The 11,659-nt window shown below is 35.5% G+C and overlaps 1 long non-coding RNA gene across 1 annotated transcript; it reads right to left on the reverse strand.

The window, feature by feature from the left end:
• Positions 1–7,253: 7,253 nt before the first annotated feature.
• On the reverse strand, positions 7,254–8,423 carry LOC113308991. Its single transcript, XR_003340254.1, has 3 exons — positions 8,347–8,423; positions 8,153–8,229; positions 7,254–7,671 (listed from the first exon to the last, which is right to left on the reverse strand). It is a non-coding gene; the product is annotated as an uncharacterized LOC113308991 (long non-coding RNA).
• Positions 8,424–11,659: the final 3,236 nt, after the last annotated feature.

Consider the following 11,659-nt stretch of genomic DNA (forward strand, 5'->3'; position numbering starts at 1 on the left):
GGGATCTATTATCCGAAGCCATTGCTTGATCTATACAGGGATCTATTACCCAAACCACCTGAACCAGTAAGCTAACCCTTCCCACTACTTTTGTTATTCCTTCTTACATCTGAGTAAATTTCATTTCCGCCGTTTGTTAAGAAATAAACAGGATACGTTTTCTGTAAACTCCTGATTAGCCGTGCAGCATGGTTGGAAAGTTGAGAAGATAATAGGTCTATCTTTAGCATACTCAAACACCACTTTTAAGACTGCTTGAAGAGCATGAACTAGTTCTTCCTCCTTGTAGATAACATAGTCATCGAACTTCAACTCGATACTGAATCCCAAAGATAAATTAACCTTCTCAAATGCCTCTTGCTACGTGCATAGAGAGTCATCATTTTCAACTTTCCAGTTGAAAATTCTACCATCTTTAGTCTTTCTAATCAGTGATTTACCAGCCTAAAATCGATTTTTGCTTAAGAGTACCTTGCTATACAGTTTATTTGAATTGCACGTCATGAGCCTAGCTTTCAATTTTTAAATATGATGGTGGCTTCAAATTGGTTGTATAGAATGCAGATGTATGTGTGAGAATGTACCTGATTTAGAATTCTCTTTGTGTGTTCTGATTAGGTCGTTCCGCTTATCCCAATTGAAGAAAACAATGGCTTTGGTGCTCAATGGTTAAGGCCATTACTGGAAGCAAACTATTTCATTCCTTGTAGAGACCATGGGGAAGAAATGTCCAAAAGTGAATCCAAATATTTCTGCTTGGATTGTATGGGTAATCCATTTGTTCTTACTGTCTGATTCATCATAGAGAACATCGCATTGTTCAAGTAAGTTCTCTCAGTTTTTTTTTTATTGTAGGGTTTCCACTCTAACACACACGTAAGTAAGTACTCAACATACATGGTACGTACATTTTTGTTCCACCAATTGCAGATAAGAGGTCTAACTACCACAACGTTATAAGGGTTAATGAGTTCAGAAGCACGTAGACATTTCTGGGTTCAACATTATGTAATTAACAATGCTGAAATCATTTTTCTCAACGAACGCCCTCATTAAGACTGGTAAAAGAGTTACAAATACATGTGAAATTTGTGGCAGGACCTTGCTTGGTTCATTCAGATTTTTATTCTTTGAGTTGCAAGGTAATTATCATTACACAGAACCCGTCACTTGAATGGCGCTATAGGTTACGCATCAGCTCCCGCATTGAAAATATTTGAATAATTATGTTTGCACATACGTACAGGCGAAGAAGATGATGCACGTTGTCGAGAAAGCTATGGAATCTGTGGAAAAGCTTCCAAAGCTATGATGTAGGCTGTCGAGTAGATCACAGAGTTGTGTAGACGGCCAAATGTTGGAATTCTCATCAGTACCTCTCTGGCCAGCATAGTCAGATTTAGTAATTGGAGTATTATAGCCCCAGATTCTGGTTTCTTTTTTTTTGGGTGGTACCACCATTGTTCTCCTGGCTTGGAGTTATGTGTTTTTTCCCATTTTGGTTGATTAAAAACTTGCCTAGGCTAGTCAGGGTCAGTAATTTAATGATTGTGTTTTCTCCCAAGTTACAATACTGGCCAGTATTGAATGTACTCTATGATCATTTCCTCCATGATCACTCCATTGAGTAGATTGAGTATGAGAAATCCATACTGTGGAATTACAATTACAGTAACAATTACAGTAACTCCATACTTCCCATCTCTTTAAATTACAATTACAGTAACAAACTCAACTCCATTCTCCATATTCTTTAATGAGAACTTTCCATAAGTTTTCAATCGGAAAAGAAACTTCACTCATTTTCTCCATCCACAGTGGATTACTACTCCACAACCACAACCACCATCACAATTGAGTAACCAACGCTTTTAACCCTTTCACCGAAACAAAGTCTCAAGACTCAAAAATCTCTCAAAACCACATCCACAACCACAACCACCATCACAACTTAGATCCCCAATGGCACTAAGAAACAACATAACATCACTTCTAAACTTCATAGCCTTACTCTGCTCAATACCCATAATCGGTTCAGGAATTTGGTTATCATCAAAACCAGACAACGAATGCATAGGTCTATTCCGGTGGCCAATTCTCTTCATAGGAATACTAATCCTCTTCGTTTCCTTAGCTGGTTTAGTTGGTGCTTACTGGAACAACTCGGGTCTTTTAGCTTTGTCATCTCTTCTGTATGTCTATTCTTATTGTTGCTCTTCTGTTTGCCGTCGTCTTCGCGTTCATCATTACACTGTAAGAATTTTAAAGCAAAATTTTAGAAAAAATTCCTTAAAGCAACAATCGAAGTTTCCCTTGAAAATCTAATTGTCTAGCAAAGTTTTATCCACATCAAATTTTGATTTTAGATTTATAATCATTGAGTCTTGTTCTGCAAACCCATTCATTGAATTTCAAAACCATTGAGTACAAAATATTTTCAGTTGATTTGTGGATTTACTGACGAACAAAACCAAATGAATGTCTAACCATTTTATCAGTCTTGAATCAGTTGAGTTGTTGTCGGAGTTGATTAGATTGAAGAAAGAAGATATCAATGGTACCATTGAAGATGGTGAAGAATTGACTGGTTTTGTTGGTGTTACTGTGAAGAAGAAGGAGAAGAATGATTGTGGTATGATGAGAACGTCTTTGCTGTGAAGAAGAAGGAGGAGAATGATTCCGGTAAGATGGTGTTTCTGGTGGTGTAGTGGTGGCGATGGTGTTGCTGGTGGTGGTTTCTGCTGGAGAAGATGAAGCTGAAGGACGCCTTTAATGACGGTGAAGGTGTCTCAGTGGGAAAAAAACAATTTTAAGAAGGTTAAAATCGTAAAAGTGAAACCTAGTATATCCCAATTGGGATACCAGCCTATATTTTTGAAACTTATATTTTAGGAAACCAGCCTATAAAAAAGAAACGGAGGGAGTATGAAACTCATGCACATTGACAATTTAGACGACCAAAATGAATCTTGTTAAATGACACTTTGTGCTAGTACAAACACCATGTAAGAGACATCTTAGAGACAAACAATAACTGTGGAAGAAATTTCACTCACACCACACAGGTACAGACTACAGCAGACATCGAGAGACAATATAAAAAGGGTCCTCTTAACTTGTATACCCGTATATATGTTAAGGTGCATTAAATTAATATTTTTTTGTATTGGAAACAAGATTTGTTTGTTTTATTGCAATGAAAACGACAATTCTTTGCGTTGGGAACATGATTTGCGATTCCTATCGTTTTGACTTTTATTTTCATATGGCTTCTCTTTACACAAAATTGGTTAAAAAGATCAAAATTAACAATTTTTGGGTGAAAAGGATATTTAAATTTTGATACTGTTTAAATGAACAAAAATGTAAAAATAGCAAGGATGTAAACAATTTCATCCTACCCATTTTCAAATATTTTTTCTTATTTTTAATTTACATTAGGATGCATCCAGTTTCATCCTTTTATTTTTAAAGTTTAAGTCAGGATGAATCCAGTTTCATCCTTGCTATTTCTTTGGTGTCCATTTCATCCATAATAATTTTTACTCGTCCATTTAAACCAGAATTTAAAAATATTTGGACAAATGACTCATTTCCCGTTCTCTTTAATGTTGTTGTAAGTGCATGCTCTCGCTTTCAGATCTAGAATCCGTATGATTTAGTCAACCGTGTTATTTGGGTGTGCATAGTATAGTGTCATTTCCCATGATCAAAAAAGATAAACTTTGTCAGGCTGTATTAGTCCCGTAATATGTTCCATATGTACTCGTGTATTTGATCCACCTAAACTAAATTTTCAAAATTTGATGTTTTTTTTTTTTTTTTTTTTTTTTTTTGACAATTGTAGGAGAACCATCTAATGTAGAAATGTTTGATTCATTCCTGGTATTAGATTTATAATTTACTGCTAAAGCATGAATAATACAAGATGGAGGAATGATATCTCAATTAGAAATATAACTAAAGTGTTTTGTTTCTTTTGCTAGCAAGTCTGCAACATTGTTTGTCGATCTAGGTATGAAGAAAAGACCCAGAAAATTAGAACATGAGCTAATTTATTGTCTCATTTCCTCCATTATAGTCTGGTTCTGCCAAGAGATGGGTGTTGAAGTCCCATTAAGATAATCAAAAAGATTCTTGCAATCTCTTTTTATACTGAAAGAAGATAGATTGATTTCCTTTGCCCATTTGGCTACTTGTAGCAGTCCTAATGCTTCCGCTTGTTATGGTGACTCTGTTGTGGATGGTTCTGCTCTTCTTTGCTCAAATTTACCTGCATCTCTAAGGATTAATGAAAAGTCAGAAGGTTCATTCTTTGATTTCCATGATGCGTTTATGTTGATTTTGTGATTAATTTTATCTGGTAGTTTACGAGGCTCTTTAATTTATGATAGAAGTTTGTTATTCTTAGGGGTCTTCCTAATTTTCGCTTTATGCCAGAAGCTCATATGTCTTTGTATTTCTACAGTTATTTGGGTGTGTGTTCTTTGTTTCTTGTGAAAGACTCAATTGTATCTTTTCTTCCAAACAAACCAAATTTTGGTCATACTGTAACCATTTCTAAAAAGGTGACAGAGTTATTAAAATTGAAATGCACTTAATTAGGAGCCCAAATCGATTTGGCATAGTGACAATGGAAAAACAAGTGTTTTAAGGTTTCATCGTCATCACAACCAAAAAAACATTTAGGGGACACATCCTTCGTAAACTTGGAGACCTTATGATTTGTTGAGACGACATTTTGAATACATTTCCATGTGAATAATTTTATCCTTCGTGATAAATCTAATTTCCATAGACCTTCCAGAAAAAGTCAGACATGTTTAAGTTGTTTTGTATTCACTGTGTTTTCATTCAGTTTGGCATACATGAATTTAATTTCCATAGACCTTTCTTCCCAACCTCCACCACGGACGCGTTGTAGTTAAGACACTCTCATTGGTTTTCACCAATCATTCTTTCTCGGCGGAATCGCATGATAAAGCCACATATTGCATCGTATCTTTGTTAATCACACAAATATGATTTGACAACCCTTATGCACCACGATTTCTGGAATTTGTTGTTTCTTTTGTAAATTCCTTAAATATGTTTCACATAAGGCGCACTGTCGTTGTTGGGCACTTTTGATATTGTCTTGTGTAAACTAAACATAATTCCTGTAAATGCATTAATCTTTCGTTATTGTATATCTTGCACTTCGAGCTCTGTTACTTCGACTAGTTTGAGAATCAGATCGAGAAGTCGTATTAAATAAAATTAGACAATAATGATTGTAGATAAGATAAGAGTGAAAACGGTGAATTTTATGTTTGATTACAACAAATGTTAGTGATAGATTGAGAAGTACAGAGAAGGTGTGAGTTGAAATGAGGTTAAAATTAAGTATTTATAGGGTGATAGGTTTATAGACATTGGATAAAGTATAATTGGGTGACGTAGACTAAACCGAGCGATCAAGTCTAGGCTGTTGGCAAGGTAGAATTGACCGTATGGTGTAATCTATCAAGAGGTCAAGACTCTACCGCTCCATAGATAGTCCACATTGACTGGCTAAGTGGCATATTTGATAGTTAGTCAGTTATGCTTGCCACTTCGACATTCCCTTAATGGATGCGGAAGTGGCAAATTGGCAAGTTTGCCAGTTTTCCTTGCCCAGTGATTTTTCTGGTTCAACTTCCGGTCTAGTTTTCAAAACATTGTCTTGAAAGCATAATTTATTGACAAGTTGTTGTACTCGCTAATTTTTTAGGAAAGGTCGAAAAAGAATTGAAAGATCTTTAAAATCAGGGATATACCATTTCTCAATGTGTTTTTCCTTCCATTATAATTCAATGTTCCATCAGTAAAAACTACAGATATACAAATTAAGCTTCATTGCCCTTTGTCCATAAATCTGACTAGTAATTTTTCGTTTCGATGACCAGTCTGGTTTTCAAAACATCATCTTGAAAGCACAATTCATTGACTTGTTATAATTACCAATTATTTAGTAAAAAATCAAAAATCAAAAGATATTTCAAGTCATGAATATACAGTTTCGTTGCTTGTGTTTTTCTGTATTATTATAAGTTTATAACCGGAAATGATAAGATGACCGACAAAATATCTCACACAATATCTCGCAAGAGAGAGGAAACATGGACCCACATTACATTGCTCTTATCCCAATGTTCAGAGTGCTTCCCAAAACCGTTAGATTGGCACTCGGGATGTATTGCGGGAGAAAGTTGTGGTAAGTCTAGCATCCCAATTTTCCAGCGGTAAAAAACTACAAACCACAAATATACAAATGAAGCTTTTAAGGTTAAGGAGGAACCAGAAGAAGCTGTCTAGTTGGATGCACCGTTTTATTACCCGATCCAAAATTCCATTTGTGCTTCCAATGTTCTATATTTCTACCACGCTGGAACAACTTGTCTAGAACTCGGACCCATCTGTTAGGCCCCTTTCTATGGGGTGGCAAACATGAATGTTTGTCATTTAAGCACCCATTATGGAGCTGGCTAACTTGCCACTTAGCCAGGCCAGATCAAGTTTCCACCGAGCGGTGTAAGCTTGTTTAGTCGTTTTTTTTTTTCTTTTCTCCTACTTTTTAGTTATTATAACATATTTTTATTACAAGAGGACTCCACAAAATATTATATAATCCCTAAAATTTAATAAAGACCCCGCCAAGTATAAATAACTAATTTTTTTATTGATTAGGGACCCACAAAACACATTATAATATCCTACTTTAATAAAATTTGCCAGTTTTACCATAGTGGGAAAACTACAACTTTTATACTAGTTCCCATAGGAACCGGCCTTAGAACTTCTACAATGGCATGTATGTGGAGATAAATGTCAAAATCCACCTAGGATGCACATCCAATTTCTCTAAAAACATTATCCAACCCGGATGTCATAAATCAATGTATGCATGACTTTAGGTAGAAAACGTCAAGGGGAATGTCTAGTTTCTCACATTCCCCTTGACATTGTCTACCATCCTAGTCAGCTTTTTTTAATTAAAAATATATTTTGTTTACTAAAATTAATTCTGATACAATAAATAATCATTTTTAGATCTAATAAAACTAGTGGATTGCCCGTGCCATAATGGCACGGGTCATAAGGGGGTGCTGGTGCTATGGCTAAAGCCTTGTCGGTGTGTCCGGTTGATATTCACCGATTTGTAATGAATATAGCTAGGATATTTTCTTACCAACAACATAATTAAAAAAATCAGGTTTTATTAAGCAGCAGTTCGCAACAACTTCTTTGATAGCAATTCAATGATCATCAATACTAATTTTTCGACCTACAGATGATGGCCCAACTTTTTAAGACTTCAGAGTAAGACAACTCATTTTCTACTTGTCAGCTACATTTCATGTGCATAATTATTGCATTAAAGGCTCAGAACATATGCATTGGCAGATTACGACTGCCAAGTTAAGACTACAAGTAGATAATGGCTTCGCGAAGCAAGAACTTCATGAACGCGAATAGGTGTACGGTAGCGCCACAGAGCTTCATTATAAAAAATATCAGGTTTCCTGGCCATTCCACTATCTCTCTGGATCATGACTTTGCGCCACAGAGCTTCATTACAAAAAATATCAGGTTTCCTGGCATTCCACCATCTCTCTGGATCATGCCTTTGCGGTCCATCTCTAGTATAAACTGAAACAAAGGTATTCACATATAAAAGTACACAGTTTGTAAGAGAGTAAACATAAACATTACCGACATAATTAGCATCTTTGTTCATGACAACAGGACTATTGAAACAATAAAAGGTGCAAGATAAATAAATTTCATCAATCATCATCTGGTACATTGTTAACAAACACGCATAAAGAAAACAATGCAAACTATTGGTTCATAGTTAATAACCAGAAACCCCTTAAATCCAAGACTAAGATAATTTTAACATATATTGGCGTGGATTCTTTTGTCAGGAGAATAACTTTTCTACAATCTTCAGTGATAAGTATAACTCTACAAACTAAATTGGAAAAATATGGTTTTAGTGATAAACCACGGGTTCTTTGATGCATTCTTTTGTCAACTAAGTTTCATGAAAAGGAAAAAAGAACTATTCATAAGAACAGACCAATAATACTTAAAAGTAGTGGGATAGAGGTGTCTAGCAACTAAGTACCTGAATCCAAATTAATGGCTTTCCCGCAAAATGCACCAGTTCCCTTCATTTTTATAACATATGAGGCTAATCATGCACTGTCACGACAAAACAGAGCCAAAAAAATCCAATTAATAATAAATCATCCAATAGAGGTTACACATAGCCTACAATTTAGTCAAACTTGCGGTACTGGAGAGTCACGCATCATGTACCGGTGACTATTGGCTCTTCATTTAGTGCAGACTTGGTAGAGATGCTAGAACACCCATCACAGCAGCACCAACCACATACAACTGGTTATCTATAGCCCTGTGAGACATGCAATAATGGTTTTCTCTTAGACATTTACACAAACAGGTAATAACTTGAAATCTTTACAACTAAAATTTGATGTAAATTTCTGCGTCATGAACACTCTCAGTGACGCTGATGAAAATGTCTGTGAACCAATCTAGAAGTAAGTCAATCAATACCCAATTTTGTATTTAGAGTTTGTGTTAGACGGAACTCAATTCACCCAATTACGAATCTGGAAAATGATAAAGATAATAATCTGGAATTCAATCAAAACTATAAGCTCTAAATTCGAAATTAAATAATTATTTAAATTTAGTACCGGAATTGATGAAGATGAAGAAATAAACGAAACACTGACTCTAGACCAACTAATTCAACCCCGAGCCTAATTAAAACCCTAACAATCAAACTTAAAAGTCCATAAATTCAAGCTCAATTTAGTTCAAAAAATTAAAGCACCGCTGAAAACCCTAACTACACACCTTCACTGCCGCCATTAATGGAAGCTTAAAAATCAAACCTGGAAAAAATCCGGAGTGATCCTATAAATGAAAACCAAAAATTTGACCAAGTTTAATTGAGGACAAACGGAAAACCTGTTCTACGAAGATGATGATTTATTCTCTGAAAAACGTGGTAGGCGATAATAATGATTCTGGTTCTCGAACTCGATTTGATTTTGAATAACCATTCAATTTGAGTAAAGACTAATAGAAATCAAGGAAGAAAGAGAGATTCTGATAGAGAAGAAAGCAACTAACTCACTAAGGGAGGAGGTGGGTGGTGGTGGAAGGTTAAAGGAGGTGGAGAAGGCTGGTGGTGGTGATTCTCCGCCCATCTTCGCCGCTGGTTTTGTTAAAATTGAATTTCAGAGTTGAAACAGATAAAGAACAGGGAGGAATAACATGAACATATTAGTCGTTCGTTTCGTCCAAAATCATGACAGAATAAGAGAGAAACAAAAATACGAAGGGGCAGCTTTGTCATTTCAAATGGGACACCAAAATTTTGGTTACCAACACCAAACAAATCATTTTGCTTTATATTATAGATCTTAAAATTACTAAACATAAAATTTACATTTAATAAGAAAATTATCACAAACAATGTCATTGGAGATGAATAACTTTTTTCACTTAAACTGAAGAAAAATTTAGAATAAAGACGTCTTGTTTGTGTTGCTATATTGGAAATACATACAACAACCATACGAGAAACTGCTAGTGAACGTAAAAAAAATGTCTGCTCATAATTACCTCTCCAATTAAACATTGTTATCTTCCTCCGCACCCCCACGCCATGTATCTCTACTTAAACGGCGGAGTGATTCACGGCTCGATCTTCAAATAGTACTCTTACACTCTTACTTTATTATTCAACAGACAAAATCATGGAATTATGACTAACTCAATATTATCATTAAATTTGTTTCATAATCTTGGTAAAATACAAATTAAAAATTCATTTGATGTCACAAATTTGGAAGAAAAGAAGTCCGTTAGGGAAACCCAAGTCGGTGAATCACGTGTGACCTTAATGATGAATTAGGGCACCACTAATAACCAGTCCTCTATGCTGCCAATTTGCTTAATTAATTGATTTTGTCCATAGGGAAAAATTTGTAGCAGAAGAGGAGTGGACCTAAATCTTCAGGTGGGGCCCACAACACAAGTGCAGACCCAATGAAAACACTGCAAATTTACACGATAACAACACCCATGTGATAATTACAGGGTGTATTCCTAGATATAGAAGTACCTTATTTGTTCCAACACGAGCAGTCCGACGAACCCACACCACTGATTGTCATAAGATGCTGTGATGAGAGAGGATTACAACGGTCAAATCTGCAAAACGATGATTTAACCGGCAAAAACGGTTATTTTCTGGTACAATTTAACCTTTTTTATGAAAATTCAGCTTTTGTTCTGTACTTCACTGACTACTCGGACAGTTCTTGGTGGATAAATAAATACTAGTGGCGGAAGCGTAAATTAGGTGAAGCATGGATGGACTTTCTGTTGATTTAGGTGAGATAGTGTGGGTCAATGGGATCTTCTGCTATTATTACACATGTGACATCAAAATTTAGGTTTTTTCTCCATAGCTGGCTCCTATCTATGATAGATGGAATGATGGTTCATTATGCCGGTGACATAATACACTGATTTGTGAACCGTTGGATGCCTTAATGGAGTTGGTTTCTTAAGCGTAAAACGTGGACAGTTAATATGGGTCCCAAACACCTCGAAAGGACGAAGAGGTTTCTAGAACTTCTGTAGCCAACACAACCCATACCAGCATTCAGTGTCCGACTAAAGGATGATTTTGCCGTGTGAGATAATGTTGCTATGTCGAAAATAATCGGTCTGGTGATTAAGTTCCCCGGGCATGAGATTTATTCTATCCTTGCCTGCTCCAATATTTTTCTCACCATCTCTAATAACATGTCTGGATGCACACTTAGAAGTTATTTTTTGATTTGCTTTCAGGAGAGCTGGATTAAGCGGTGTTCTTTCTCTCCTCCTCTCTCTCCCACTCCTTCTTCTCCAACAACACCATCGAGAACAACCTTTCTCTGCTCAGATCTAGTCTATTTATTGACTAGATCTGAGCAGATTTCTTCATTATTCCTTGTTTTCTAGGTTAACTATTAGTTTATTATAGTTTTTATTATGTTTTCTACTTATCTACACCATTATGGTGGTTTTATCTACTCTTTTGAGGTTTATCTTCGCTTTAACGGCGATTTTTGGTTATTGGGTTGGGTTTTAAGATCAATAGTGATGCTCTCTATTCTCTCCAACGACGAAATCCGCAGTTGTATTTATCTTACTCCGGTAATCCTTCTCTTTCTCTTGTCGGATTTCTCGGTATTGTACTTTTACGGTATGTTCTTACTTTGTATTCTCTTATTTTCGATCTTAAACTCATTGTAACCTCGAATTTTCATTAATGAAAAAGTTCTTTGTTTATCAGGGGGAAAAAAAAATAAGTCAAAAAGCAAGAATTTAGTTTGGATACAGAATTAAAACGATTTCTAGAAGCAAAATAATTACTTTTTGTGAAACAGATTTATATCCAAACGCGTTATAAGTGTTCTGCGTTTGTAGTTGCAGGAAATCCTACACTACACCCCTCGTATAATTTCATTAATACTCAACTCATTGTTAGATTTACAATCTTAATTTTATTGATGAATCTTTGAATAATCTTACAAGAAAAGAT

The sequence above is a fragment of the Papaver somniferum genome, chromosome 9, assembly GCF_003573695.1.
Source record: "Papaver somniferum cultivar HN1 chromosome 9, ASM357369v1, whole genome shotgun sequence".
Classification (NCBI taxonomy): domain Eukaryota; kingdom Viridiplantae; phylum Streptophyta; class Magnoliopsida; order Ranunculales; family Papaveraceae; genus Papaver; species Papaver somniferum.